Source organism: Lactuca sativa, chromosome 6 (genome assembly GCF_002870075.4).
Source record: "Lactuca sativa cultivar Salinas chromosome 6, Lsat_Salinas_v11, whole genome shotgun sequence".
NCBI lineage: Eukaryota > Viridiplantae > Streptophyta > Magnoliopsida > Asterales > Asteraceae > Lactuca > Lactuca sativa.
The window spans coordinates 168,153,128-168,160,703 of record NC_056628.2 but is presented as its reverse complement, the minus strand read 5'-3'; the positions used below and the strand labels follow the sequence as shown (position 1 = coordinate 168,160,703).

Sequence of the window (7,576 nt, the reverse complement as noted above, 5' to 3'; positions counted from 1 at the left end):
AAGTACTTTCGGAAGAAATAACCACGTTGGGCTGAAAAGAATTTTACAACTAAGTTAATTGATATTTGGGCTTTAAAAACAATAATATAAACCAAAATTTTATTAGCCCAAAAACAATACAAGCTGAATAAATTAAAAACAATAATGGCTGATTTTAGTGGCTAAAAAGTCAAAACTGCCTATATCTTATTACGAAGAGGTAGGGGAAATTCAGAAGTGTGTGTGTTTAAGTGAGTGAGGGAGGGAGGGAAAATAAGAGTAAAAATGGTGCTGATCGGTGCTGCTAGGGCTGGCCACGGCGGTGGTGCGGAGGGTGGGTTGGCAGTGGCTGGAGATGACTCCAGTATGTCCGATTTCTGTAAAAACAGCCCCAAACACTTCACACTTCAACAAATTTGACATTTTTGAAAGGTAATTTTAACCCAAAATAACTTGGTAAATACGAATAGAATTCTTCGAAACATGTTACATGCTTGATCATGCCGTGAGTTAAAGAGATGTAATGATTTGCCCTTTCAGTTTCTCGGTCAAAGGTTTTTTATTTTTTTATTTTTTGTTTTTATAACGCTTGGCCTACTTCGTATATAGATCAAGATAAATACCAAATGCCTTTAGACACTAGTCATAATCGAAATGTTATTTTAGAGCAATTAAACTTATTAAAAATCAAAACTGAGAACAATGTACATAGTTTATGCGAAACCAAAACGAACTCATATTATTTGGTATGTTTTAGTTACATTTTTATTTTAACAATTGGTGATTTTAGTGTCACCAATAAAATTTAATTTTTTATTTTGGTATAATAAAATTTATAGATTACCAATAAAGTTTAATTTTTTATTTTATTTACAAATTAGGAGGTGGAGAGTGCACGTTTTTTCAAAACGAGTTTGATCTCGGTTTGACCAAATGGCAGGGGTCGAGAGAGCAACTCCCAGTCCAGAAATTTATTTCATTTAGGAAAGTAGTATGAAAATTATTATTTTCAGATAGTATTTTTGATAATTAACTTGAAACCATCATCCCTTATTTATGGGATAAAATCAACATTTCATGTCAAATTATCTTATCTTTGGTAATCAAAATCTGATTTCTACAAACCCTAATTTGTGGGCTCATGTCTATGTGTTGATACATAATTGTTCCTTGAAGGATTATGTATATAATTTGGATTTCGGGTAGCCCAAACACAATGTCAAAATATCATATTTGGAAAGTGGTCACACGAGCTTTCAAACATATCCAAAATTCATATCGATTTCAGAAACATTTTTATCCTTCCGACCCTAACAAAAATGACACCCTCACATCTTGAATAATACAAATGATTTCTTTTATTAGTTGATAAATATATTGAATTTTAGGGAATATCCTTGTTTTATGGGAGACTAGTTTGGTTATATGGCCTTTTGAAGAAGAAGCCAAACAGACATGTACAGAAGCCACAATACATCGTCTCTAATTATGGTCATATGGGCCTCAATGCTCATATGCATTAGTCACATTATTTTAGTCATCACGTTTTGTTATTATGCCCATTGATTGACGTGTTATTGATAAATATAAGTATAAAATTCAATATCAAGAGTTTACAAATCATACATAAAACTGTCAAATTAAACCATCTAGATGCACCAAGTTTAACAAGTATTAATGTGATGTGGAAAAAGGAAAATGTAAATCTTAATTATTTTATATTTTTTTGAACAACAAACTAATCTACTTTTTAAATCACCTGATCCAACAAGTCTTGAACCTAGAATCTCTCAATTGACTTACGGCTAGGCCGAACGCTTTTTAAGATAAGGTCATTAAACGAATAAAACTACTTTTTGTTGTTTGTTCTTTTTGTTTATAAATGCTCTTTTTGTGATATATCTCGAGTTACAAAATGTTTAACCTTACAAACTATGAACTTAACATTTTATATTTGGTTTATTTGTTGTGTTGGGAATTAATTCTATGATTCATATCCAACTATTGAACTCTATCAATGCTTAAAGCTTTGAACATTAAAACTTAAAAAAACAAAAAAAAAAAAAAAAAAAAAAAAAAAAAAAAAAAGTTGAGCTTCACAAGATAGTGGTGATAATAATCCGCACATAATATAACTATATCATGTAAAAAGTGACTTGATTCATATCTATTTTTAATCTATCATTCTCTAAAAATAGTAAAGTATAAGAACACAAAATAATTGTTTCTTATGATTAAATGTTTTTTTTTGCCTAGGTAAAAGTATGTAAATGTTATCGGAACAAATGATTATATTATGGAATCAATTATTGATATGCAATGAATGACAATTGGAATGTTTTTCCTTTTCTGAAACAAAATCAGAAATCATGAAATTGACAACTCAAAACAGAATTTGAATTATTTTCTCTCATACTTCTGCATGGAAGCTGAGTAGATATCCTCTTCTGTAAAAGTTAGATTCTTCATATGTATTTATCTAAATAATATATACTTATTATCCTCATCAAATAAATGTCCTTTTTTTATGAGAAAGAATACATTTCTAAGAAAAACAGAATATGTGTCAATTCATGTACTTTGATGAGTTTCTAAGTACAAATAGTTAGTAAACTTTTTAATAAAATATAACATCTTGGCTAAGAAATCATAAAGAGACCAATAATTACATTTTCAAACTATCTAAAGTTATGTTTGTTGGACTAGCTAAAATACTGGTTGTTAGCTGATGAAAATTTTCATTTGGTAAAATTGTCTGATAATCATTATGTTTTATATGTATCCTTTTGTTTGTTAATCATTATGTATGATCCAAGGAAAAATTGTTATTTTGGGGAATGAATTGATCTCAAACTTTGAAATATATCATACAACTGTACTTAAATTTCATTTGAAGTTGAAGAGGATGAAACAAGATGAAATGGAAGCCATGAGGTTTTGAACTAAACATTTCAGGAAGTTTGGTTTTGTACACGTCCATGACACTTTCAAAAGCTACAATCATTTGTTCAAAGCTTCCTACTTTGAACTAATTCGAGAAATAAACATCTATCATAGAATTAGGGCACACAATGATCGAGAGTACACCTCCATATCTGAGTTGGATAGGTAAGAGGGGGAAGACATAGTCGGTATTTCATCCTTCGATCGCATGGTATCATATTGTTGACATGGGTTGAAAAGAATAATTGAAGATTCTATCCAAACAAGTAGGGTATAGACAATAGTCATGATGAAGATGTCTTTTTGATAAACAAGTTGAGTTTGAGGACTTGTAGGGTACAAAAAAATAATAAAAAAAATGTAGCTCTTACATGTAAAAAAATGTTTATTGAACATATTTGTCAATTTAATAATAATAATAAGAATAATAATAATAATAATAATAATAATAATAATAATAATAATAATAATAAAAAAGTGACTAAATATGTACATGAAAAACATTCGGTTACCCTTTTAAGTCTTTAACTCTAAATTAGGTAGAGAATATCGAAGGTTTTACATACAATATTTTTTTAATCATCACAAAGATGGTCATCCTTTAAAAGATGAAATGAAGACGATGTTTAAAAACTAATGTTTTAAAAACCAGGTCGAATCGGCCGGTTAGACCAGGCCCGAGGAATATAGTGGTTCAACTAATAATGGTTTTAAGCTTATTTATGAGCCGAAACAAACCATGTAGATTTACAAAAACCTCGTTGAACCGGCTATACTGAATCATTAAAAAACCTTATTGAATTGGTTTTGATGAGCAAGCGGCAATGTCTTTTATTAGGATGAAGTTGATACTAAAATTCACATACTAAACAATTGTGAGATTGATACATTTAACACTCTAATGTCTCAAAACCCATAATTTGGTTTGATCAAAACCCATAATTTGGTTTGATTATATGATACATTTATATTACATTATATTTTGTTTTGGTATTATACTTTATGTTTCTTTTTGATAAATCTAGATTATTGTAAAACTCATTGTTATGCTGGAATTATGGAAGTAATTTGCAATAAATCTTACATAACAAGATGCACAAGAGTTGTTACAAAACACATTTATTTCGAGTTATAAAAGAATATCACGTTTATGATCAACCCCATGTTTATTTAAATTTGAAATCACTCAACAGGAAGGGGAAAAAAATCTGAACCACTTCCACATTTTGACTGCGAATCCTCTTCCATCATTTTATTTTTTTAAAAGAAAAAGGTCAAGTCGTGGCATGACTCATGAGCATGTTTACATATCATTTACATAGATATTAAAGCTCGTTGCCATTTAATAACCTTAATTTTAAAATAAAATACAAAATTAGAAAGTTGAGCAAGTCTATGATGTATACTTAGAAGTTTAGTGACATCAACCCTAACTAAAATATCACAGAATCAAAATCAACAATAATATAATCAATAACAACAGAACTTAATTTAATTTTTTTCGTTACATATGATAGAAAAAAATAAAATAAAATCTTATTATGGTGTTATTGTATGAATATGATGTGATTTGATTCATGGCTTGTGGACTTTGTAACCGAATACTCTTGGAACATATTCCTGCAACGTTGTCTTTTGTGGCTTCAAGTGTCCATACGTTAAAAAGAACAAGTGAGGAAATGTTGTCCCAAAAAAAGCTCCATCAAGGTCTTATTATTTTACATCTTGTTAAAGAAAAACATTTCCACAAACATAAAATATTTAAAAAAAAAAAAAAAAAAAAAAAAAAAAAAAAAAGTTAAAAAAGGATACTATCTTGAAACCTGAACTGAGGGGTAAAAATGTCTTGACATTTTGGGCAGTAAATTTTGACACTTGTCTGGCGTGAAATGTCAGATTGACCAACAGGAAGACATGGTTGACCAGAACAGAAGACTCTTGGACATCTTCCGAATTCTGTGTTCTTGTATTTCTCAAGCTATCATCAAAGATTATTATTATTTACTGTATTAATTTTGAAGAAAAATAAAGAATTTTAAATAGTTTTTACCATAGCAGCTAATCCTTTTGTTGTCAAGATAAATCTGACATGTATGAGACCATATAGAGTCTCTGCTGCTGATTCAATCTGTTCAATTTGTTCCTCTGAAAAGGAATCACCATGAGAGGATTCAGAGTCCAAGATGAGATCAAGGGCATGATCGTAAAATGGAACTTGGTTGCTTAATCCACATAGATTAAAGTCATCTTGAATATAGTCATCATCAACTTCACAGAAGAATTCATTGCCACGTAGACTGCAAAACCAGGAAATCCAAGATGTTTCCTCCCCATCTGAACCACTAACATCTGATTCCTCCTCCTCACTGTCTGTTTCAGATTCCTCTACCACTTTTTCCTCTCCTACATATCCATAAAAAATTGTTATTAAAGGATGAAAATCAAGTATGTCAACCATTCCCATAACAGGTCTGCAACAAAAATCAAATGGAAGAGCTGCTTAATCTACTTCTCATGTTCACAACATAACAAATAGATTCATCTCGTTCTTCATATTCTATCATCCAAACAAAAGACTGCAATTTCACATGAAGAAAACTGCCTCATATTGATATTACCAATATTTGATGCATTTCAATGAGCTCATTTGGTTACCAAAACCATACAATCGTACGAAAACAGATAAATGGCTAAAATCATAAGTATAACCTACGAAATCGGCTTTTTTAACAATGATATTGCACGAATCTCGAGAGAGAGGGAGAAAAGAAAAACCTTTAGTCGGTTTCTTATCGGGATAAGATGACACAGAGAGCCTGGAGTTCCCAGCTGATAAACGGTCTTTGTTACGATCTTTTCCATCCATACGTGATCCCCCTTCGCCTCCAATCGAAGCCATGGCCGTTTCTGTTTTCGCCTTCGATCCTCCTCCACCTCTCTCCCTGTACATTTTATCCTTCTTCCCTGTCTCTATCTCGTTGAAAAAACAAAGCCTAATCCTTCAGCAGGAAATATGATTTTGAGATGGAGAAATTAGGGTTTTGGGTGTAATTCGTGATGGAAAAGAAAGGAAGTAAAATTCATTGTCTCACTCGGAAATTGACGTTTGAGGGATTGAGTTTAACAAGTGCGTTTATATGTATATGATGGCGTCGGCGGAGGGATTATGCCGGCGGGAGCACAGAAGAGGTAGGGAGAAATCGTATCGTGTGCGAAGTTCGCCCTAGGAGGATTCTTGCAAATTCATGGACATTAAGAAAACAGTCGTTGGGTAAGTCAAGAAGTCATTGATTATCGTTAGTGATTTCTAATCACAAAATTACTAAAAATGGAAACCTAACACACTAAAACTAAACTATTTATTTATTTATTTATTTTAAATGTATCAAAAATTAACTTTCAGTTTTATAAAAGTGGCCTCACAAAAGATTACGGAAAAGATAATTGGATTGGAACAATTTTACGTGTAAGGAAGAAGTATTCTTGATGGTCCGTTTGTTATAAATGAGTTGTATTTTTAGGATAACAAAAAAAAAATTAAGCAAATTTTTATTTTTAAAGTTGATTTTGATAAAGCGTTTGATTCTCTTAATTAGAATTATTTGGATTCTATCTTGGAGCAAATGAAATTTGGAGACAAATGGATGAAGTTGGATTAGAGGGTGTTTATCGTCCGGAAAAGCTTCAATTTTGGTTAATGGTTCGCCCACAAAAGAGTTCAAGATTAGGAGAGGTGTTAGACAATGTGATCGTATTTTGTCGCATCTTATGGAATGTCTAAGTGTATGTTTAAAGGAAGGTCTAAGTGTATGTTAGACAATGTGATCCTTTTCTTTTATCATTGTCATGGAAGGTGTAAGTGTATGTTTAAAGGAAGCTTGTGATTGTCTTATCTTTCGAGGTATTTCATTGCCTAATAATGATCCTATTTTGTCTCATCTTATGTATGCGGATGATGTTATGTTTGTGGGGGAGTGGAATTTTATCAAATTAAATAGGATGCTTAGATGTTTTAATCTTGCCTCCATTCTTAAAGTTAATCTTGGAAATTGGTCATCTTGTTAGTATTTTACAATATGAGCCCGCTTACTTTCCTTTTAAATATCTTGATCTTTCCATTGGTGCAAATCTAAAGGTTGCTAAAAATTGGAATCCCATTATTGAGAATTTCAAGATTAAGTTGACTATATGGAAGGCTAAAAATCTTTCGTTTGGAGGTAGATTTACTATTGTCAAGTCCGTGTTGGGTAGTCTTTCTCTTTTCTATTTTTCTCTTTTTAAAGCTCCTAAAAAAAAGTTATTAGAGTTTTGGAAGGCATTAGATGGGGATTTCCCTGGGGAGGTGTTGATAATTGTAGGAAGATTCATTGGGTCGTTTGGGAGACAATTACTTGACGAAAAAAGTTGGGTGGCTTTGGTGTTGGTGATCTTAGATTGATGAACATTGCACTCCTTGCAAAATGGTGGTGGAGATTTAGAGTTGAACATAATTTGCTTTGGTCCTCTTGTATTATGACATTACATAATACAAGGGGAATTGATGGGATGTCTTTTAGGGCTGTTTACTGTTTGGATAAAACCGAATTGTCCAATTGGACAATTTGGTTCGAATATTCGGACTTTTGGATTGGTTTTCAACAAAACCAAATTATTA

At 31.4% G+C, this 7,576-nt stretch overlaps 1 long non-coding RNA gene across 1 annotated transcript; it reads left to right on the top strand.

Moving 5' to 3' along the window:
* Positions 1-209: 209 nt before the first annotated feature.
* Positions 210-6,798, top strand: LOC122194745 (uncharacterized). The gene is made up of 3 exons (XR_006184474.2): positions 210-411; positions 861-6,193; positions 6,519-6,798. It is a non-coding gene; the product is annotated as an uncharacterized LOC122194745 (long non-coding RNA).
* Positions 6,799-7,576: the final 778 nt, after the last annotated feature.